Below are 24,336 nucleotides of genomic sequence, written 5' to 3'. Positions count from 1 at the left end.
TTCTAGCCAACAAACTTCCCAGCAAACCCACTGACTCTACACAGGGTCCTGTGCTCAGCAAGCACAAAATTCTCTGATCTCCTTTCCTCCCAGTGACCAGGGAAATAACATAAGAAAGGTAAAAAAAAAAAAAAAAAAAAACTCTTCCTTTATGTACACATTTTCCTCCCGAACTCTATTGCAAATCTCACAAACCTTAGCATATGTTGACTATCTTGACCTTTTTCTAATTAAAGGTGGCTGCCTAACTCCCTAAACACTGCAGAAACCCTTAGGTCCTAAAAAAGAAATTACATCCAAATTGGAAAGCTGGTAAATATGTCAGCCTGAGGCCCCAAAGCAGTTATCAATACAAGGCAGTATCCTGTTAAGATCCTGTCTAGTTTTGGTCCTCTGGTAGTTGGAAGGCATAGAGCAACTCTGATCTTGAATATGCATACAAAGAAAATTTCTCCATATTGAGTAGAGGCATTTATGCTAGAGACACCTAAAAAGCCACACTCAATTGGCAAAAGACATAGGTTTATTATAAATTAGACTTATATAATTCTAACTACATTTCTATGACATAAAGCTTTACATGGATATATATATATATATATATATGTATATATATTCAGTTCACGAACAAGTCTTTATTGGGATTGAAACCACTGTGCTTACCTTCAGACAAGATGCTTAGAGTACAACAGACTTTACATTTCCAGGAGGAGAAAACAAAACTCCTCATATATGATAACATAAGAACAAGTTTGTAAACAAATGTACAAAGGACCACGGAGAAACAAACATAAAGAAATTACAGCCTTTGGACCTGGGGAAGGATGAATTCATGAGGAAAGATTTTATGGAGAAAATCACTTTGAGGTGGCCTTTGTGAGACAGCATTATTTTCACAGGCAAAATTGGGGCAGAAGGACTTTCTAGAAAAAAAGGAAAGAGAATGGTTAAAACTCAGGAAATGGAAAAGCGTGGGAGAATGCTATGGAAGCTTAAACCATAAGGTTTCAATAGAGGAGAGAAAATGAGTAAGGTAAAAACCAGGCAATGTGTCTTCACTAAAATCTGTGACAAATATGTGAAGTTTCCCATGTTGAAGACATGAGCACTCCATAAATTTTCTATGTCAGAGAGTAATATGATAAGAGCTATTTGGGGAGGAATAAATATCACTGTATGGAGAATGGCAGGCTGGAGTCAGAGAGACTGAAGGTAGGAGAAGTTGTGAGTCACCAGAGATGTGAGAGTAAGAGAATTAGAGGAAATGAACAGGGGCCAGGCGGTAGGGCAGTGGGTTAAGCGCACATGGCGCAAAGCGCAAGGACCTGTTTAAAGAAATGAGTGCTGCTGGATCAACTCCGATGCTCTAGGAATGGAGAAAGGGAGTAAATGTGAAAGGTTTTATATGAGTAGTTTACAAAATATTTAGAAAGGGCAGGATAAAAAGGGAGGGTTGGAGTCATTAAGATTTAAAATCTCAGTTTTGGCAAGATGGGTGGACAGAAACAAATCCACGGCATTCAATGGGGGAACCATTTCATTTATTCATTTATTTTTAAAAATTACATATATATATTTAAAACTGAGTTCTCAGGCATGTTGATTTTATCATTCTGAATCACTTTTTCCTTCAAGTAGACAGACAGACACATACTGTGGTCTGTTTCATGAGAAACCAGTTTCCCTCATGATATAGCCCCTACCATACGGTGCCAGGATCCAATCTGAGCTAAGGTGAGCTGTCCTTCAGGCCCTGGGGATCCATCATGAAAATATGTGAACAAGAATGTTTCTCACTCCCACAGCATGAGCCATCACAGCCATAGAGACAAAACTAATTGATATATTCGCTCAATGTGCAAATCATAAAAAAAATGCAATTGGGTATTTGCAAGCATTGCTATATTTTCATGATACATACACAGGCCTTCTTATTTGTCAGGCATTAGTCTTGATCATTTAACTCTCATAATTGTGTCATCTACATTTGCTAAAGATAGAATCATCCTGGAGTTGGGACATTATTCAAAGATAAGCAATTGTTAGGCATCACAAGCATGGCTGAAAAGAACATCCCTTTGTTTCTCTAAGACAGATTTCTTCTTCTTCACATGATCTGAGACAAGGGTTAACTGTGGGCAAAGTGATATTAACAAGGCAGTGACTATATAGCTCAGTCCTGAAGGAGGAAAGGGGGGGGGGGCAGGTAGTTGGACTTAAGAGAAATTCAGGGGAGAAAAGGCTTTCTCAGCAAAGACAGCAGCCCGTGTGAAGGCCTGGAGGTGAAAAGCAAGACATGATTAGGGAGTTTCAATCTCTTGTGAAGCTTATTATACTGTCAGAAGCAGTGTCTATGGGGAATCAGGTGCTATTATGTCATTCTGTCATTACTCCTTAAAAATCATTAACAGAAAGATATTCAATTAGACCTCAATTAAGGAATGATCTCAATTAGTCAGACTGGGGCTCGTGAAATTCTATTTTTTCATAAGAAAATAGGAATGAAGTACATTCAACCCTTTTCCAAGCAGTCTCTTGGGCTATGGCATGATGGTGTCTCTTCATTTAACACGTTTGGAAGGACACCCATGAAAGGGACTGTTTAGTGTGAGATACGGAAGTCACCTCGTCTTTCAATCTATGTTAGTTTGCAGTGGAGATGGTCACGGTAGATTGGCAGATGGTGACAGTGATGCAGTGTCACTAAAAGAGGCAAAAAGGGGACAACTGGCTGAGAACGCTGAGTCTGAAGAACTCTTACCTCAATTTGGATCCTAGACATAACTTGTGTGAACCCTGTGACATTTGGCAAGTGCAACTGTTACTTCTCGCTGTGTAACAAACTGTCCCAAATGAGCACTCTCAAAGAAACACTTAGTTAAAGCATCTATTTGTGGGGAGTCAGGAATCAGAGAAAATTAACTAGCTGGTTTTCAGTTCAGGATGTTTTCTGAGAGTGGAGTCTTCTGAAGAAATCTCACAAGACTAGCTCATTCCTGTGGCTATTGGCAGGAGGTTTCAATTCCTCACTGTATGGTTTGTTTCACAAAGTGGCTCAGCAAGGCTAACTGGCTTTCCAAGGAGCAAGTGACCATAGGGAGATATTTTGTCTGTATACCTTAGTCCTGAAAGGGGCATCCCGCTAAACTTGCTACATACTATTGGAATTTTTATTATAATAAAATTAGAAATACAACTGAGTTTATTAGAGGACTCATGAATTCACGATTATGCCAGTTATCAAGTGAGGAGATCTGTAAGGAGGTTGCACAAAATGGAAGGTATGTTTATGGTCAGAAAGGGGAAAAACTGGATAATCAAGAAATATGGTATTTGACAAAGCCACCTCCTTTTAGAGTAGGGTGGAGGTGTTTATACTGATCTCCCCAAGAAGTTTACCAGGAAACTCCAGGCTAATCAGTTTAGATTTACATTTTAGGGAGAGGTTGCAACTGTAGTTAGATTTGAATTCTGGAAGGAGTATAGTCTGAGGACTCCATTTCTTAAAAACTACACTGGGGGCCAGGTGATAGCAAAGGAACCTGAGTAAGGATCATGGTTCAAGCCCCCTGGTTCCCCACCTGTGGGGGGGGGTCGCTTGCTTCATGGGTGGTGAGGCAGGTCTGTAGGTATCTATCTTTCTCTCCTCCTCTCTGTCTTCCCCTCCTATCTCAATCTCTCTCTGTCTCATCCAACAGCAATGACAACAATACAGTAACAACAACAACAAGGACAACAAAATGGGAAAAGTGGCCTCCAGGAACAGTGGGTTTGTAGTGCAGGTACCGAGCCCCAGCAATAACCAAAAGACCCAAGGTCAAGCCCCTAGTCCCCAGCTGCAGGTGGAAAGCTTCAAAAGTGGTGAAGCAGTGGTACAGGTGTCTCTCTCTCTCTCTCTCTCTCTCCCACTTCCCTCTCCATATGTATCTACTAAAAAATAAACAAATAATAAATTACTTTTTATTTTACAATAAATTATTTTATTACAAATAAATTTCTAAGGTCTGTGAAATAGCTCAGTTGGGTAGTGTGATATTTTGCCCTGTGTCTGACCCAGGTTGAAGCCTGGCTTCCACTTCATTGAAGAAAGCTTCAGTGTGGTGGTGTCTCCATCTCCCTCTCTCTTTCTCTCTCTCTCTCTCTCTCTCTGTCACCCTCTCTGTTGGTATGCTTCTAAATTCTGCTTATAAAACCTTCTGTTTTGATCATCACATTAGGTTCCCTTGTATTACTTACGATGTGGTCTATTTACATAATCATTGTTTTACCAGGGTCCCGCCCTGCCTGCAGGGTATTAGTTTAATCCTCATTGGTTAGATGGAAGTTTTCTATGTTCTGTTCCCACTCTTTTTTTGCTCCGCCTCCTCTCCTAGTCATTTCCTTTCCCTTGCCACTTCTGGTGAAGAGATGCATAAAAGGCAATGTATCTGACTAATAAATGAGATACTGCTTCCCAGCTCAGCCATGAGTCCTTGGTCATCTCTCTACCGCCCGTGAAGCTAGCCCAGCCTGGCATATGGCACCCTGAACAGGAACTGGCACCTCTCTTTACCTAAAAATAAATAAAAAGCAGCAGTACTGCAGGTGTCTCTCTGTCTCTCCCTCTCTATCACCCCATTTGCTGTCAATTTCTGACTGACTCTATCCAATGAATAAAATAAAGATAAGTAAAAAAATAAAAAGAGAAATTTTTAAGAAAAGTTACAAAAGCTTGCATTAAAAGGGCAACTACAACCCACCATCTTCACTGTAAATTTGTGAGCCAAAATATTCAGAGAAGAAAAAAAATTTCTGAGATCGTCAAACTCCCTGTTCCCAAAAGAATAGATTTGAAGGAGCAAATTAAGAAAAACAAATGACTCTGCTGACTTGCTTTAATGCATGGAATACATGAATCTGGAGACATACTGCCCAGCTGTTACTAAAGTGTAGGATATTTTAAGATATTTCTGACAACTTCATCTCATGCATAAAAAAAAAACCCTCATAGTAGAGCACAGACTTTAGAACAGTTCAAACAGCAATCAGGTTCACAGGTTCAAGCCTTTCCAAGGCTGAAGTCATCAGTGTGTTTCCTTACCAAACTCAACTTAAATCTCTATTTTCGGTGAGCACTGAGAAGACTAACAAACTGGGAGCAAAGCTGAAGAGGCAATGGTGTACATTTCAGTCTGAAAGGGAGCAGGCACAGGACCCAAGAAGCATGAGTCTTTCAGCTGGGAGTCCAAAAGTCAAATAATAATGCGTCAGTCCCAATAATTAAGCAGACACGGTCTGGCACTGTGGTCTCCTAGTCAAGATCTCAAGATGCCTGCCTCCATGGGTGGCCAACACTATATCGTTTCTTCTCCAAAACAGAAGATTCCGGGTGCATCTGGGTGACAAGTCTAGCAGATGGAGACCTGTCTCAAGTGGCCTCCCCCAGGGCTCTGTTCTGGCTCCTACGCTATTTAATATTTACATCAATGACCTTCCAGAAACTTCTTCAAGGAAGTTCATCTACGCCGATGACATCTGCTGTGCAACTCAGGCATCCAAGTTCGACATCCTCGAGGAAACACTCACGAAAGACATGTCTCTGATATCTGATTACTGTAAAAAATGGCGACTAATCCCTAGCACTGCAAAAACGGTATCATCTGTTTTCCATTTACACCATGCCTCGGCCTCGCGTGAGCTTAATGTGCATCTTGGCAATACGAGAATCCGGCATGAAGCCCAGCCAGTCTATCTTGGCATTACTCTCGATCGCACTCTGTCATTTCACGAACATCTCATAAAAACTGCAGCAAAGGTGGGCGCGAGGAATCACATCATTGCAAGACTGGCCAGCTCCTCATGGGGCGCAAGCGCTTCCACACTACGATCATCCTCTCTGGCATTATGCTATTCCACTGCAGAATACTGTGCCCCAGTATGGTTCCGTAGCCCCCATGTCCACTTGGTTGATTCCAAATTATATTCCTCCATGAGGATAATTTCTGGAACCATCCGTTCCACCCTGGTTCCATGGCTGCCAGTTCTTAGCAACATCGCCCCGCCAATATTCGTCGGGATGCGGCATCATCTAAGTTCATTTCCCACATCTACGCTCGACCGGACCTGCCAATATACGCGGATATCTTCGCCCACCCTGTTCAACGCTTGACGTCTCCTCACCCAATCTGGTCCCTTACACCTACACTGAACTTCTCTGTTCCAGTCTCTTGGAAACAGAGTTGGCAGTCAGCTGAGGTCAAGAACAAACACCTCATCACAGACCCCTGCAAGCGTCAACCCGGCTTTGACCTAGCACATTATGATTGGGCCCTCCTCAATCGCTATCGAACAGGCCATGGCCGGTGCGCCGCTATGTTCCATCGCTGGGGAGCCAGAGACGACCCGAACTGCCCCTGCGGCTACAGACAGACTATGACCCACATAGTCAACGACTGCCACCTCTCCAGATTCAAAGGAGGTCTCAAAACTTTACATCAGGCTCAACCTGACACTGTTGACTGGCTACGGAAGAAGGGCAAATGCTAGAAGAAGAAGAAGAAGAATTAAGCAGAAGATGTTTTCTCTTACTCATCCTTTTTGTTTTCGGTTAGAAGATAGCCACCCGCCTAAGAAGGCATACTTTTTCAAAGCAGTCTACCAATGTAAAGATGTATTTCATCTAGAAGCCTCTTCTGAGACATGGGCAAAGTGATGTTTGGCCAAAGTTTGATGGCACCATGGCACATTTAGTATATTTTGTGTGCTAACACTTGAAAATAGGACAGGGCAGAATGAACATTTATGATCTCATTTTGTAGATGACTAATTTCTAGAGCAGTTAAGTATATTGCTGAGCAGTGTTATACTACTAACTATTCACTACTCATCTATAATCCTTCTTTTTTTTTTCCTATGAACTCAAGTCAGAAAAGTGTAGTCCCCTTGCCCTGAATGCAAAAGAAATTCTGTATTTGTTGATGATGCTATCATTGAGATGTTGCGTATATTTCTATTTTCCTGCCTTATTTACTCTTTTCTCCAGGTAACTTGTTTCTAAAAAGAAGGAAAGTAGGCATGCATGAACATGTCATCTTGGGAGGGAAACGTTCTAGCTTGAGCATTTTTTGTGTGTCACTGAGTTGTCTTTCTCTTTTGTAGAATCACTAAGCCTTTTATAAATAGAATACAGGAGAAAGTAAGCCTTCAACTTCTTTTTTCCCAAATCAACTCCTTATCAGAGAATGTAGATAAATAACAAAGTGCTATAAATGCTATAAAACTTGAAGTTCAACTCATGTGCTCTAACCGCCCTTGGAGGTCTTCCTTTCTTGGAAAGGTTTGTGTGGGGCCAATTATTTGCGCACATGGAGCATCTACACCAGCATCTTCCCATTGCACAGCTGCTTCTGAAAGTCTCGGTTTTGGTCTCTGAAGAGAATATAATCAAGGGAATGTTCCTCCAAATACATAAAATCTCCCCAAATCCCCAAGTGCAGGTCCTTTTTGCTTTTGGCAGGCAGTAAGATGTTTCAGCTTTCAAGCTAGACCTCTTCAAGGTCGCCAGGTTATTATGGGATTGCAGTAAAACTAAGACAAGCTTCCCATGGAGAGAGCTCAATAAAGTTTTCTTATACACAAGGAAAATGCATCAACATATTAGCCCCCATTATCTTTGTCAGCTCTTTATGGAAAGAAAAGAGCAATAAAAGTTGGAGGGAAGTAAAGGAATAGATCTTTTAGCAAATACAGATAATGTTTTCTTTGAGGTCTTAAAAGTTATGTCAGAATATGCAGTTCTAATTTTTTTTTTAAATGCATATCATGTCATTTGGGTAAGGCAGGGTAACATGGGAAATAAAGCGCCATAAAAAATAACTGAGGGTAATATCTGATAGATATTGGGCTGTCGGAAAAGTCATGACCTATTTTTTTTTGCATAGAAAAACATAAAAAATATGACATTTCCAACAAAACTTGAAGAGATTTCTGCTTCATATTTCCCCTTCCTATTTTCAGATACAGACAGAAAGAAAAATGTGTGTGTCTGTGTGGCAGAGAGAGACCTGTAGCACTTGTGAAGCTTTACATCTATAGGAGGGGGCTAGGGCTTGAACCCAGGACCTCACATATGGTCACTTGTGTGCTCTACCAGGGGCACCAATTCCAGGTCCCTACTTAAAAAGACCTTAAATGTCTAGTCTAAATGGTTCTAATATTGTGAAGGCCTGGCAGCTTAGGGAGAGGAGACAGGATTATCTATGATAGGAATTCTCTCCTTTGAGAGTTCATATCAAAATCACATGAAGGGCTTATTAAAAACAACAACAACTGCTGAACCCCATCTTTGGCATTTCTAATTCAGTAGGTTGGGTTATGATCCCAAACTACATATTTCTAATAAGTTTCCAAGTGGCCATCCCCATGCTGACTGTCCAGAGACCACATTTTCAGAAAACACTATTGTCAGGGGAGAAACAGAAATCTGAAAGCTGAGGAAGTTGTTACTGTTGGAAGTTGTTTTCTTTTATATTAGGGTTTACAGCAGTGCAGACAGTGCACACTATTCAAATTATTTACAATATATTAAGCTATATATTTACTCTATATCTGTATAGTTCTTTAGAATTAATAGCATTTCTACATATCATTTTAGATTCTCACAATAGCTTAGCAAGATAGACAAGGGAGTAGTTACTATGGTGACGCTAAAATATTATAAAGATTGTTTCAATAAATGAGAAAATGTTAAAATCAGTGAAAAAAAAGGTTAAACTTAGAGTAAAACAAGAGGATATATCTTGAAGGAATGGTACTCCCAATGATCCCAGCTCATTAATATTAGCACCCTTAAAACTATCAGTGTTTAAGATATTGTCACAGAGTTAATTAGGTTTGCATGTAAATTGTAAGTGGTTGAACTGGGTCAAACAGTTATATGATGCTAAATGTGCTGTTCCCTCTAATTTTCCATAATGCTGTAATATCAGTGTTTCTTCCCTGAATCACCCTTCAATTTGTATTATCTGTCTTTCTCTCCCCCTCTTTGTCTCCCCCTCTTCTCTTCATTTCTCTCTGTCCTATCCAACAATGAACGGCATCAACAATAACAATAATGACCACAACAAGGCTAAAACAACAAGGGCAACAAAAGGGGGAAAAGATGGCCTCCAGGAGCAGTGGATTCATGGTGCAGGCACTAACCCCCAGCAATAAGCCTGGAGACAAAAGAGAAAGAATTGTAATTAAAGATATAAACAGTGGCACCTTCCTCTCCTCCAGCTTAGGAGGATGTCTGACATAAACTAGGCCCATAAGTATGACTCTGGGGCTGACTGTGCGTCTGTCTTCTTCCATGAGTAACAAGCTCATAAATGTCTGTATCTGCCATCACAGAATTACTGGAGGGACCTGAAGCTCAGGAAAGCAGATTCAGGGAAACCACAAACCATGGAGGCCAGCCACGTGGGATATAGGCCATAGAGTTCTGTCTTCTTCCTCCTGGGAAGGAAACAGACTTTTTAGACCAAAAAGCTTAGGAGGGTTTCCTGCCAATTCTGCTAACTGGCAGCTCCACACTGTAACCTTTGAGCTTGGTTTCCTAGGCTTCCAAGTCCCCAAATGTGTTCAAAACCAGGGAATGCTGCTGAATTGAAATGGATTTCCCCACTGCTGCACAGAAATAAGGCAGGCCTTAAGGTTGACTTCTAAGCAGAGTCCCAAAGGGAGTATGCCTAATTAGACCAAGGATCAAACTCCTTCATGCCCTGCCAGGGAGGCCCACTGCGTTTCTGTGGGCTGGTAGCCATAGAATCTGTTTTCTTCTCAAAGTGGTCTGGCTTCCCAGAGGGGGAAAAACATAACACATGTTATCTTATCCAAATAATTTATAGCACTGGAAGATGTTTCCTAAACCAGTAATGGACTAAATTCTTTTGTATTTCTTACACATTCACCAAAAATAATGAAAAAAATACAACTCCCATAAATATCTCCTTCATCTATATATTTCACTTAATGATTTGAATAATTATATGTTAATAAAAGGTTAGGCCTACTATACAAATTATGAGAAACTTCCAAATAGGCTCCATGAAAATACAAATCATGTCATGTATCTTTGTTTACAAAATAAGCTGTATATATAAGAAACAACTGCCATATATGACTGAAACTTTGCTGAAGTCACTTTCAAATGAAGAAGCAGACTGTTCATCCTTAATAAAGTCTTTTTACTAAAAAATAGAAAAAATTATAATTATTTTCCTCTCAGGGATCTCAGCAGCAAAACAGTGCATTTGTAAGTCAAATGAACACATCTGAGCACTCTATTGGTATTATTAAACCTCAGCAATGAAGCTGTCTGGACATCTTTATGTCTCATTCAACTGAACATTTTCTCCATGTCCCAAGAGAAAGTTGTAAAATCTGGAGGATTAGAAATGCAACCCTCTGAGGGTGAGATGCATTCAGCCAAAAGTAGAACAAGCAAGAATCCCTTCAAAGATTGAAGGTTACAGGTGATTTGTAAAGGTTATCTGTGGCTGATGCAGCATCAAGTTTTTACAAAAAGGAAAAGCCCAAAAGAAACGTTCTACAGATGAACTGGAACAGAAATAACACAAATGAAAGAAGTCTATGGGGAAAGGTAGTAATATGAGGCCTACTGGAGGAAGAGTGGTGGGTGACAACTACTGTATATGGCCCCCTCTGTGGTCACAGATCACCTAGAAATAGGATACCAATATATGCAACAAATATGTATCAAGTATCCACATGTCCTAGACACCAGCAGACATGTTCTTTATACATGGTGTTTGCACAGCTAGGACTCACAGCCCAGTGGGGGACGCAAAAATTTCCTATTAATTGAAACTAAGTATTTGTTTCTGAGTTAGCACTTGAATGTCTGAGTGAATATGTGCAGATGTGTGAGCAGAGCCAAATGCACAAAAACACCTAGATTGAGAATAATTTCAGAGATGTTCGGCAAAATAGGTAACCATCCAAATACTTCAGAACTGACCTAACATCCAACATCTCAGGTGAGTTTCTAAGCATGGCAATAACTTCAGTAAGACAATGGAATCAAAGACTTTGTGTTCTCATTCAGCTCAAGAAGGACCAGTATCTGTGAGGACAGAGGGCAGCTGTATAACTGTCTCCCAAAGTACTTGGAAATATCTCCTCTGTAAGAGCAAGCACAACTCCCCCTTTGAAAATCCCAGTGAAGTTCAGTGAAGTTCTTGACAAGACACAACATCCTTGAGATTCAATCAAGGACTAATGTGTTTGCCTGAGCGTAAGACTCTCTTTGGTTAAATTAAGCTAGTGATACTTATCTTTCAGGATTACTATAAAAACACACAGTGAGGAACTGGGTGGTGGTGCACCTGGTTGAGTGCACATATTACATGAGCAAGGACCTGGGTTCGGGCCTCCAATCCCCACTTGCAAAGGGGAAAGCTTCATGAGTGATGAAGCAGTTTTGCAGGTACCTGTTTCTTTCTGTCTCATCTCCTTTCCTCTCAATTTCTGGATGTTTCTATCAAATAAATAAAGATAATACAAAAAAAAAAAAGTCAAGCCAACACAGTGAGGCCTGGGCACCTGGCACAGGGCCTAGAAGATGGGAGGTTCTTTAGGTCTGATTCCAAAAAGAGTCGAATGATATCTTGTTTATCTATTCCTCTGTCTCACTTCCAGTACATGTTCCAGTCACACTTCCCATGACAACTTTTATATCAACTTTCTTTGCTTAGAGATATATCTCAACTCTCCACTATTTTTTAACCCAGTGGCTCCCATTTATCCTTTATGATCTAAGCAAATATTATTTCTTCTTAGTTGTTTTTATATACGTTTGCCCACCAAAATACGGGGAAATTAGTTCTACTCTTGATCTAAGATCCCTGTTTTCCATTTAATTGTGTTTCTATATTCAACTGATTATTCTAAACATAAATATATGTATATAGAGAGAGTACAAGAGAAATCCATAGATGATAATACGATAGAAAGTCAGAAGATAAATATCCCAAGGAGACATTTAAGATAAAGGACAATGCTTACTTGAGTTTTTCTTCTTCTTTCTAGATCAATAATTTGTTTAAGTACATTTACATGTCACAGCAAAAAAAAAGTACCCACCTACTCCCACTGCCCCTTGCTACTCTCCTTCTCTCCAAACTGTCAACATTCCCCTTCAGTGTGGGACAATTCTCACAAATGATGAGTCAACACTGACAAATAATTGTCAACCAAAGTTCAGAGTTTATACTGGAGGTCACTCTTTGGGCTATGCATTCTGTAGGTTTTGGCAAAATACATCTACAAATAGCCTAGCAAAACAGAGATATCTCCTAATAAAGGCAGGGGTAGGAAATTTTGGAATTGTAGGAATGTCATTGTATATACTCACACAAGCCTAGATGGTATAGCTAATTACAAGCCTAGACTATATGGAGACTAATTAACGTATATGTGGGCTTTCACTTATTTTTTAATTTTCATTTATAAAAAGGAAAAACTGACAAAACCATAGAATAATAGGGGTACAGCTTCACACAATTCCCACCATCGGAACTCTGTATCCCATCATTTTTTTAAAAAAAACGATTTTAACTATTTTTTAATCTGATAGGACAGGGAGAATTTTTTTTTAAATATTTTAGTTATTTTATTTTTGAGAGAGATTCAGAGAGAGACACACACAAAGAGAAACAGAGCACTGCACAGCTCTGGTTTATGGTGGTACGGGGTCTCTATCAGTTCCCATTCCCACTGTCAATGAATACTAGTAGTTTTCTCCATTCTCGAGTCAGCATATGGTAGGGTTTGTACAGATTTTGCCTTTCTAGGAAGTATGTAGTGGCAGTGTTTAAAGTGTCTATTTCCTAACCACATATTGTTGAATCTTTTCAAAAAGTGTATTTGTCACCTGTATATATTCTATGGTGATGTATTTGATCAGATATAATGGCACTTAAAAAAATCTCTTTACTCGTTATTGAGTGTTAAGATTTGTTGGTATATTCTGGTTAGTGATTTATCTTATTATATCATATTCTTATATTATTATAATTTATAATATTACTTATTATATTAGTATTATATTCTATTACTGTCCTTTTTTTTCCTTTTTCATATCTTGTGATTTTTTTTTCATTCACTTCATGGTGTCTTTCACAGAAAATATGTTTTCAATTTTAGCAAATCTCGAGGCAGGTGGTAGAGCACACATGCTACAATGCACAAGGACCCCGGTTTGAACTCCCCCTTCCTTCTAGGTTTCTGTCTGTCTCTATCCAATAAAAAGTAAATATCATAAAAAAACGAGAACATTTCAACTTATTTTTGTTGTTGTTGTTGTTGTTGTTACAGACAATACTTGAGGTGTTTAACTTAAAAACAAAAAGTCACCAAATCCAAGATCACCTAGATTTTCTTCTAGGCAATCTTCTAAGCAATTTGATGAATTTAGTTTTATCTGTGTTAGCACATTTTGTATAAGTTGTGTGTTCCAGCATTGTGTTTCCTTCTTTGCATTGCCTTTTCTCCTTAGTCAAAGACCAAATGATTATGTTTTCATGACTTTATTTTGTTCCATTTGTCTCTATGTAAAATGCATCATAGTCGATGTACTGCACTGATTAGTGAAGCTTTACAGCAATTCTTAAGCATAGATAACTGTCGATCATCAACTCTACTCTTCAGTATTATGTTGCCTATTCTGAGTCTTTGGCTTTTCTAGAAATTCTAGAGTCATTTGATCAATATCTAAAAAGTTAACTCGTGGGATTTTCATTCAAACTATGGAATCTATAGATCACGGTAAACATTTTACTGCCAGATCCGAGCACAGTATTTGGTATATTTTGGGGATCCCATTAGTTTTTACTGATACAGAAAATTACTGAGATATATCAAAGGTTGATAACTTAGTACTACCCCCAACATCTTAGGACAGCGTTTTAATCATGTGTAGTGCATTATAACCATCCTCTCTCCCCTATGTAGTAAAAGCATGGGAGGAGGAAAGAGAGGGCTATGCAGATGAATTGTATGACTTGCTTCACAAGAACAAGAAACATTCCCTTTGTGCTGTGTTGATGGTAGTACCCAAACACATGGAACATTTCCTGATATATTATAGGAACAAAAATAGGCATTTTGAATGTTGAATAAATATGATTTTTGGCCAGAGACCAACATAATGAAACAATTTTAGTTCCCCAACACACTATGATTTCTCTGCATCCAGTCCTTGCCTGAGCCTTTCTCTCTGCCTGGTAGCCTCTCCTCACTATCCTCACTTTCTACCTAACAAACTCCTAGTTAACCTGACAGTGCTTTCTTATGTTTCTTCTTGGCCTTTATCTCTCATGTGATTTATTTCTTGCTATAGTCCCAAGGGTCAGGATATTTTTTTTACTATGCACTGAATAATCAACATATAGCTGTTATTTAAATAATTACTCCAATCTTTATAAAATACCCATTTAGTAGCATAAACACACACATACACACACACATTTGTAAATAATTTTTGTATGACACATTCAAAGACAGGGGCTAAATCAGTACTGGAGATGAGAGTCAGTAATTTATCTTTAGACACGGTACTACATTCCTAAGAGTCTTTGGTATTGTCATCTCCCTGACATGCGGTGCAAACAGAATGAACACTCCAATTCAGGTTTCTTCTCTTACTGGAAAAATTACCTCCGATATAGGAAGACATCTTGCATCTCATCACCTTGAAGACAGCTGTTATCCATTTCCTGTGTGTTCCAGTTGCAGCTTCTGGTCTTCTGCTGAAAGATTACATTCTGTTATTTATGACTCAACCTATTAAATGTCTATAGGAAGTTTCCATGGGAAGGTGTGTTACTGTGGTTATCAAGATTTTCTCTCATTTCATGAAAAGTCTGATTTCTGAGATTGCAGAATAGACACAAAAGTCAGTGAGAACCACACATGTGGAAGCAGAGATGTGTGAGGATCACAAGGAACCTGCTATCATTTTCATAGCATTCTGGGGAAGGCAAGAAATCATCCTGGATCTTTCTTGCAAAATGACAACTCATGGACAGTCTGAGGCAAAGTCATGGTAATTGAAAGGTTTAATTCTCCTCCCATAGATAAAACAGTGACTTTTTATTCTATTGCTATCTTTCCCCAACTTAAAATAATGCATTTTTTATGAGGAAGTTAAATTGGCTTTGTCTCACAGGCAAACACTCCTCACAGAACAAATGACTCCTCTTTTTGTTAAATTACAGAAACAGTGAAAGATTTATGATTCCACTAGACAAAATCCTTTTGTTTTAAATAGTTGCCATTTTTCCATGAAGAAATCAGACACCTTTTTGGTGTTTTCTTATAGTAAACATAAGGTCACTGAAAGGAAACAGGCTAGATGAAAGATCACCACGGTATTAAATTACTTCCATCTGCAAACATTGTAAATCCCATAGACATAAAAAAAAAAAAAGAAGTTATGGTTGGAGCTCTGAAGTGTCATGTTTTTGGACTTGAAAAAAGTCCTTTTGCTGAAGACTTTATTCTAGTGCCAAGATTAAGAATCATGAAGTCGTGACGCGGTAACTGGACCATGTCAAAAGCATTCTCTGGTAGAAATCTCACTTGATCACTCTTTATTCTCAGCTTTTTTTCCTCCATTCACTTCTTGCATTATCTAACTTGCAAGTTTATATTGGAAGATATTGCTATGAATTAGTGTCAAAGTCTCACCATATTTGTTCTCAACTGATTTCAAATAATCTATTCAAGGCATACAATTATACCCTTCAGTTATTATTTTCTTTTGCTGATTATAAATTGTTTGTGCTTGTGATAGAATTCAAAATGGTCTCCTTTAGAAATAAGATGATTTAAAATTAAAATCAATTAATGATACCCACAGCTGCAATTCTATTAAATTGCATGGTAGTCTGGAAGTAGGGCTTGCTTAGAGTTTTCATCTGGAGTTATTAGTACTTAATATAGGAGACAGCGGGTTGCTTTTGCTATTCAGTGCCTAAACTTCCTTCCCAGTTTTGAGGGCTTTCTCACATGAATTCAGCTTCTGAAGACCAGAGATTTGTTCTTTATTCTTCTAGAAAACGGGTCTTAGATGTGAAATATCCATACCCAGGATATAAATCTAGAACAAAAGATGCAAAGAGCAGGACCAGCAGAGAACTCATCTGGCTTGTAACACTCAGTGCCCAGTGCCCAGTGGCAGGAAAGATGGTGGTGAGAGAAGCAGCTGAACCAGAACTGACATTTGAAAAGAGGTATTTCAAAGTATGTCCTTAACTACTAACCCAGTTTCCCCATTTAGTGGTTGAATGTCCTTAGACAGTATCTTTGGCGATTCTGCCTTAAGTTTTATCGGTAGTAAAACAGAGATAATAATACTCATGATATTGATTAAAGAATTAGATGAGCCTTGACTAGCATTACTCCCTTGAATGACGTTTATTTCCTTCCCCTGGGTATGCATATAGACTGAACCACATTCCTTATAGATTTATTACTAGTATTTTCCCTTTAAATTCAGCAGGATAATTTTCTATTAAATACAGTCAAAAGTACTGACTGAAGTCTATCTCTATGTTGATTTACATTCTCAACAACAAAGCATACACCAGAGACTCATTTGGTGTCCAGAAGTGGGATATTTGGAAGAAAATCATTTTCCTTGAAGGTGCTCTATATGTAGAGTGCTATCATGTAAAAATTCTGTGCTTAGCTTTGATAATAGCCATTCTTGCAGTATTGCCATATTTATTGCTTCACGTGATATAATTAAATCATGATCCAGAATCTCAAAGAAGCTACAAGAACTTTTAAAATTATTATACTAAATTAGAATGAAAAAAAAATTTTTTTTGAGTCCTGATGAAAACAGAGAGTTTGCTTATTTGAGTCCTCCACTAAGCCTTCGGGAAAGAAGAGCAAGCAGTGTTTACACGTTAATAAGGAGGACATGGCTCTTTAATTCTTGAAATCATGGGGAAAAGCTGAAAGTGTTGCTTGGCTTTTGTCCACAGAGCCTGGAGATATAGGGAAAAGATTATCATTTGGAAAACACTGGTGTGAACCACATCGTGAGTGTTACGAACCGCGCTCCATGTCTCAGAATTCCAGAAAGTTGTCTGGGAAACAGCGACACCAGAAACTTGCTTTGATTCTTTTTTTGATAAGATCTCCTCCCACAAGATCTGAAGGGAAAGATAAAAAAGATGATACTGACAAACACTGCAACTGCTTCAAAGGATGTCCGTGTGGTTTGTATGCCTTATATAGCTCTTCCCCAAAAAGGAAGACAGCTGTTTTCAAGAAGAAGACCCAGACTTCTGTGGCCAGTAGCTATAGGCCACTAATTACAGATTCAGAGACACATTCTTGAAAACTGGTCTCACGTCCTCAACAACCTTAAATTCTTCTCAGTACAGGCTGCTTCCCATCAACTCTACAGGAGTTCGGTGTTAATCTACCTTGTTGTGGACTCATTATCATTTCTTATTCATGTAGAATAGCATATAGGTCCCTCGTTGTACATCTGTAGGGCTAACACCATTCATAAACTATTGAGCTAGTGTGACACACTCTTTGATATTTAGCTAGAGAAAAATTTTCTCCACTAACATTGACACGGTATGACAATGGCATGTGGAGATCAGAAAGCACCCACACGGGACAGATAGCCTTGGCTTTTGTTTTGGCTCTACAGGGGACTTTCAGTGAGACTCCTTTACAACTCAGGCATTGGTTTCCTTACTTAAACAATGGGAATGTTGACTGAAATCCTCTCCAATGTAGAAGCCAAGTCGAAAAATTATAATTTGTAATTTAAAAAAATAATTATGTATTCATTCCCTTTTGTTGCCCTTTTTTATTGTCGTAGTTACTGTTGTTGATGTCGTGTTGTTGCATAGGACAGAGAGAAATGGAGAGAAAAGGGGAAGACAGTGAGGGGGAGAGAAAGATAGACACCTGCAGACCTGCTTCACTGCTTGTGAAGTGACTCCCCTGCAGGTGGGGAGCCGGCGGCTTAAACCGGGGTCCTTACGCCAGTTCTTGCACTTTGTGCCACGTGCGCTTAACCCGCTGCACTACTGCTCAACTCCCTATAATTTGTCATTTCTGGAAATCCTTTTCCTTGTGAAAAACAGCTTGTCACCTAATCCCTAGACCACATTTTTCAGAAAATACAATACTTACACTGGTAGTTATAACCAATCATGTTATAATATGAACATACACATACACACATATTTATGTATGTACTTATATTTTACATCTAAAATGTTGATAAACATTCTTTTGTTTGTTTAGATCCAGTGGGACAGTGTGCTTTGACTTTTTTTAAAAACCGAATTAGCACTGACTTACAATATTATCATATTTAAGGGATATAGTTATATAATTCCACACCTACACATGTTTATAAGCCTCACCACACGCAGTCACCATGAGTGGAGGGGTGAGGGGTCTCTAGTGTGTTGGCAGTGAAATGGTGATGACATGAAAATGCAGGTATTGTATTAATGGTTTTAATTTTTAGAGAGATGCTGAACCATCCACAAATGCCACACAATATAATGATAATAATGATGAGAATGGTGATCAGAGGCTGTATTTACAGAGTATACCAAGCATAGGTGTTCTTGAGAGTAGAAAATGGAGAGAAAGTATCATAAATACAATGCAAAGAAGCTGTGAACTCAACCATGAAAGTCTGGCTCCAGGTTCTGTGCTCACAAGCATTCTGCTGTAGCCTTTTAAACCTGAGGGAACATTTAGAGAGCAGGTGAATCAAGCAACTTAGTAGTAAGAATGTAACAAAAGAATTCAAATTAGAATTAGCTTGCATTCTAATTATGAAATTTATTACCTCTGAACCCCACCTAGGTAAGCTATTCAGTGCTTCTAATCTCCAGTTTTTTCATCTATAAATAGAGATAACATTACACAAGATCACCAGATAGATCTGATAAGATTAAAAACACAAGGCCATAAAGATTAGTAAATAAAATTATCTTTTTTTTTTTTTTTTTGCAAAGGTTTATAGGGAACCTCCTATGGGACAATCACTGTTAGGATGGATATAGCGGCCATTGAAACAATGAATAAATCATGAAGGTGATTTATTTATTTATTTTTGGCCATTACACGGGTTACACCATTTCAGGATACCTTTTTTTCTCAGATAAAGAAAGGCAGACAGAGACAATGATGTGGAAATAAAGAATGAAAGAGATCACAGCGGAATGGGGAGACAGAAATGGAGAGAGAAAGAAACATCTGCAGCACTGTTTCACCAAGCATAAAGCTGCCTCTTGTGGGGCTTGAACCCAAGTCTGTGCATGGTAACAGGCATTTGCCACCACTTAGTCCAGAAGGTAGATAATTTAAGAAAAAAATGTATTGTGTATATATGCACATATATAGTGTGAACAGTGAGTAAATGTTTTCCTTATTCTTTTTTTATTATATGTTTTCCCTTTTGTTGCCCTTGATGTTTTATTGTTGTTGTAGCTATTGTTGTTGTTATTGCTGTCTTTATTAGAACAGAAAATGGAAAGAGGAGGGGAAGACAGAGGGGGAGAGAAAGACAGTCACCTGCTGACCTGCTTCGCCGCCTGTGAAGAGACTCCCCTGCAGGTGGGGAGCCTGGGGCTGGAACCAGGATCCTTACTCTGGTCCTTGTGCTTCATGTCAGGGGTGATTAACCTGCTGCTCTACCGTCTGACTCCCACCTTATTCTTTAGTAAGTACAAAAAAATCTTCCGTGTTGAGGCCTGAAAATTTTGGTGTAAACATCTGCTTGGTCGGATGGGCGGTGGCATACCAGGTTAAATGCACATAACATACAACATAAGGATGCACACCAGGAGTCCGGTTCAAGCCTTGGCTCCCCACCTGCAGTGATGGTCTTCACAAGTGGAGAAGCAGGTCTACAGGTGTCTATCTTTCTCTACCCTTGTCTGTCTTCCCCTCTTCTCTCAATTTCTCTTTGTCCTATGCAAAAAAAAAAAAAAAGAAAGAAAGAAAAAAATGTGACCACAGGAGCAGTGGATTTGTAGTGCAGGCAATGAGCCCAAACAATAACCCCGGGGTGGGGCGATATCTGCTTGTCACACAGGATGACTTAATTCCTGAGAGTCAGAACAGAGAAGAGTGAAAGATGTACTAACACGACAGCTTATTTACCTATAAATCCAGTGCCAGGGGTGAGATAGCTGGAGCTGAAACAAACTCAGTGGGTATAGAAACAGTTGGCATCTCCCACTTGATAAGACTTTAAATAGGACAGCATGATATTGTATGAGTAGAATTAATATTATAAGTATGACATTTTTGTCAAGTTAAAGATAGGATTTTTTTTTATAGATCATGCATAGTCACCAGGAAGTTTTGAGTCATAGGGCGATGGTATTAAGATAAAAGAGAACACAATAATAAAAGCAACAATAATATGGACTCCTACGTCAATTCCCTCTGACTACATCCACTAAAATCCACCATATCACAAGTGATTCCTAGTTACTGATTGCTTTCATACACTTCTGCCATTTCTGGAAGAGCACATTCAAATGTTGTTTAGACTCCAATAGCATGTATATACCATGCTTAAAATTTAATATGCACCAAGAATGATGGCAGAGTATTTTGGAGTCATAAATATCATAAAAGATACCAATTTCACCTCAAAGCTACATACTAGTACTTCATTCAACTATCATTCATTCGGAAATCTATTTATTCAACCATCAGTCCAGTGATTACTAGATATCAGTAAGTGTCAGTAATACACACACACAAACGCACACTGTGTGACTGAGGACTGTTGATGCTGGGCACTCAACACAGAAAAACCATATAGAATCATCCATTTTTCAATCTGCTTAAGTAACTCTTAATGGACACACCCAAACTGCATGTGATTGACGCGGTTTCGAGGTTTATATAGTCTCTATAGCAGAATGCAATTATTTATTTTTTGCAAGTATTACTAGAACAAAAAAGAAGGAAAATATCTGATACACCAGAGAAGAAAGTATTGAAAGCTGTTTTGCAAGTTATATACCCTGGGAAAATATATTTAAGCTAATTAGAGTAGAATTTATGTCAACTATTTATGCCTTGACCCAAGAAGTTCTTGTCAGTCACCAAAAACACCACATTTGGGTGCTTCTATTAAGAGTTACTTAAGCAAATTGAAAATGGACGTATTCCTTATGGTTTTTCTGTGTTGAGTGTTTGTCCATCATCAACAGTCCTCAGGAACTGGATTCCTTCCACATGAAAGGAATTCCAAAACTCAACACATTCCTTAGCTTCTAAAGCAGAACTAAAGACCCAGACAATTATTCCAGATGAATAACACACACACACACACACACACACACACACACACACACACACTTGTGGATAGAGAACAGCTGAGAAATACCTTTGTAATTATTTCTTTCAGTTTGTTGTCATCTCAAATCTCATTTGATAAAGACTAGAAGATTTTCTAAGTAGAACTATTTACTCCAGACTTTGAAAACAGTGACTTTTAAGGCAAGAAAAGACCTAAACAATAATTTAAAGTTAAAACTCACAATAGTTACTTTGTTCTTCATAACTTACATAATCCGAAAGAAGAGACTGCCTTGTCATCATAACTATGTCAATGTTAGGGGTGATGTCAAAGCCTCAAATTTAAATCACTTTAAAATTTGAATTTTTTGAAAAAGACATTGCAATATTAGGAGTTATGTTTCTATTCTTTTTCTTTCTTTTTCCTTTTTTGCTATTTTCTTTTCTATGTTACATAGAATGGAAACCAGATATAGAAAGATATAGATGGGAGTCCAGCAGTAGCGCAGCAGATTAAGCACACATGGCGCAAAGTGCAAGGAAAGGCGTTAAAGATTCTGGTTCGAGCACCCAGCTCCCCACCTGTAAGGGAGTTGCTTCACAGGCAGTGAAGCAGTTCTGCAGGTGTCTATCTTTCTCTCCCCCTCTCTGTCTTCCCCTCCTCTCTCCATTTCTCTCTGTCCTGTACAACAACAACAACATCAATAACAACAACAAAAATAACTACAACGACAATGAAAAAAGGGCAATAGATGGGAAAATAAAAAAATATTTTAAAAATTTAGAAGAAAGATATAGATGTAGATCCATATTCACACTCCTGCAGCTTATCTTTCTGAAACCTCTGTAGGTGCCTGAACTCAAGATCAATCTCTCTGTGAACAGCCTTAACAATGTAATCCTAGTATATCACTTTAAGGTCATATTACTTATTGATTCAGAACACAGTAACCTGAGTCAAATATTTGAGTCATAATCCTATCTTCACATTTTCTATATGATTTTATTTCATGTTACAAGGGTAATGATAAACTGACATTATATGATTACCTGATAATGAACTTAGTACATATGAAATGTGTCTTGGACAACATACACTGAATGGACATATTCTTCCTAGGAATTAAATTTTGTATTTGTTTCCTGGACTTTTATTTTCTTTCAAGTGTTCCAGTCTACTTTCTTATTTATAAAGCCAGTATTTCAGTTTCTCATCCTGATAAGTATACCCACTGCTTAAAGCAAGTCATATATTTCCACATGCATTTGAGGATTTCAAGGAATGAGAGGGATTGAGGAGCAAAGGGGGAGGGGGCAGACACTGTGTAAGGAGAGATAAGAAGTAGTGTCAAACACTGTACTGTAAACCATTAACTCCCCAATAAAAAAAATGAAATAAAATGTCAAATGGGAGCCAAATTAACAGTGGCAAAACTACAAAGACTAGGTTATGTTAGTTAAATGTCCTTAGGGCAAAATTTACTCTCAAAATACAAAACCAGAGTCTGTAATTCTAGTAGTATTTATTCTGCTCTGGCTTGGGAGTCTGAAGAGGTTCAGACATCCCTATTTCCTAACCAGACTAGTCTTCAAATTTTGGCAGCTGTGGAGTTTAAGATGATACCATACAATGACTCTGTGATGGCGCAAATCACATCAAGATTAAAACAAGTTGAGTGGAAACAATTCACAGTATTCTGGGGCCATCTACAATGAATTATGAATCATATTAATGCATATGTCCTAGATGTTGGGGCAAACTCTCCACAAAGATCTGTGCTGGTCAACAATAGTTCAGTTACTGAGGGTGTAGCCTCATGCATTTGGAAGATCTAAAGACAAATTCCTAGTAATAAGATTAGAGTCTCTCTGATGACACAATTTACCTGCCTATATTTAAGGTGATTAGCAGTGGACCGTTGAACAAGGGGTCCTCCATGTACACCTATATTCCTTTCTTAGTTGTCTAATTGGAGAATGAATGGGCCAGGAGAAAGGTTGCTTGAACATGCTTATAATTTGTTTATCTTTCCATCTCTAGTACTGAACTTACCCTAAGTGGAGATAAATGGCCAAATGCGGCTCTGCTGAAGAAGTGAATTAATAATTAAATTGATTGTTGGGAAGAGCAACAGATGAATGAGTGGATGAAAAGATAGTAGATTGTCAAAGTTGTCGGATGAAATAATAAATAACCAAAGGAGTGGCTGATAATGAATCAGCATGTTTTATGTGCATGAATACCATTTGTGGCAATCAATGCTACAGAGAGCGGACATTTTGTATTCAATCATTTATAGTGAAGTGAAGTGCAGTCAGTTGACTACTTTCGTTAAGAGTGTGTGGGTTCTCCATATTTTTCTGCCTCATTGGAGAAAGCTTTGTTGTGGACATTAGCTTTCAACTGATCTTGAAGAAGCCATCCAAAAATAGCCCAGTGTGAGGGACCCAATATGTTGTTTCTTTCACTTCCCTAGGCTACTATTCCCTTATGAGAAATATTTTGATTTAGTCGGTTCATTTCATATGATGGCAGCATGAATGATCACTTTATAGTAGACATCAGCAAAGGGATAAGAATTTAACATTAAGCCAGAATGAAACTGAAACTATTTGGGCCTCTCTCCACTTTCATTGAAGATAAATGATTATGATGTCAGTGCAATTTGAAAGAATATTAAATCAGAGGCTGAAACTGCCTACAAGTTCCAGCTTAGTCATATCACTGGTCTTGGAGTCTCACAGACTCTAAAAAGTTAGGTGGCTATCTCCTTCCTAAAATCCATACACTTAACTAGTTCTGGGATACAGTGAGTGAAAAATTTCTTCTTCATTCATAATGGATTTGCTCTTAGATTGGCTACAACCTTTGATTATTCTTCTAGATGCTGTCCAAACACAACTCAGATAAATAAAACATACCAGACCCTAAACACTTATCAATGGAGGGAACAAATAGACACTATAGGTATAAGATTT

Source organism: Erinaceus europaeus, chromosome 3 (genome assembly GCF_950295315.1).
Source record: "Erinaceus europaeus chromosome 3, mEriEur2.1, whole genome shotgun sequence".
Lineage (NCBI taxonomy): Eukaryota > Metazoa > Chordata > Mammalia > Eulipotyphla > Erinaceidae > Erinaceus > Erinaceus europaeus.
This window is presented reverse-complemented; position numbering follows the sequence as displayed.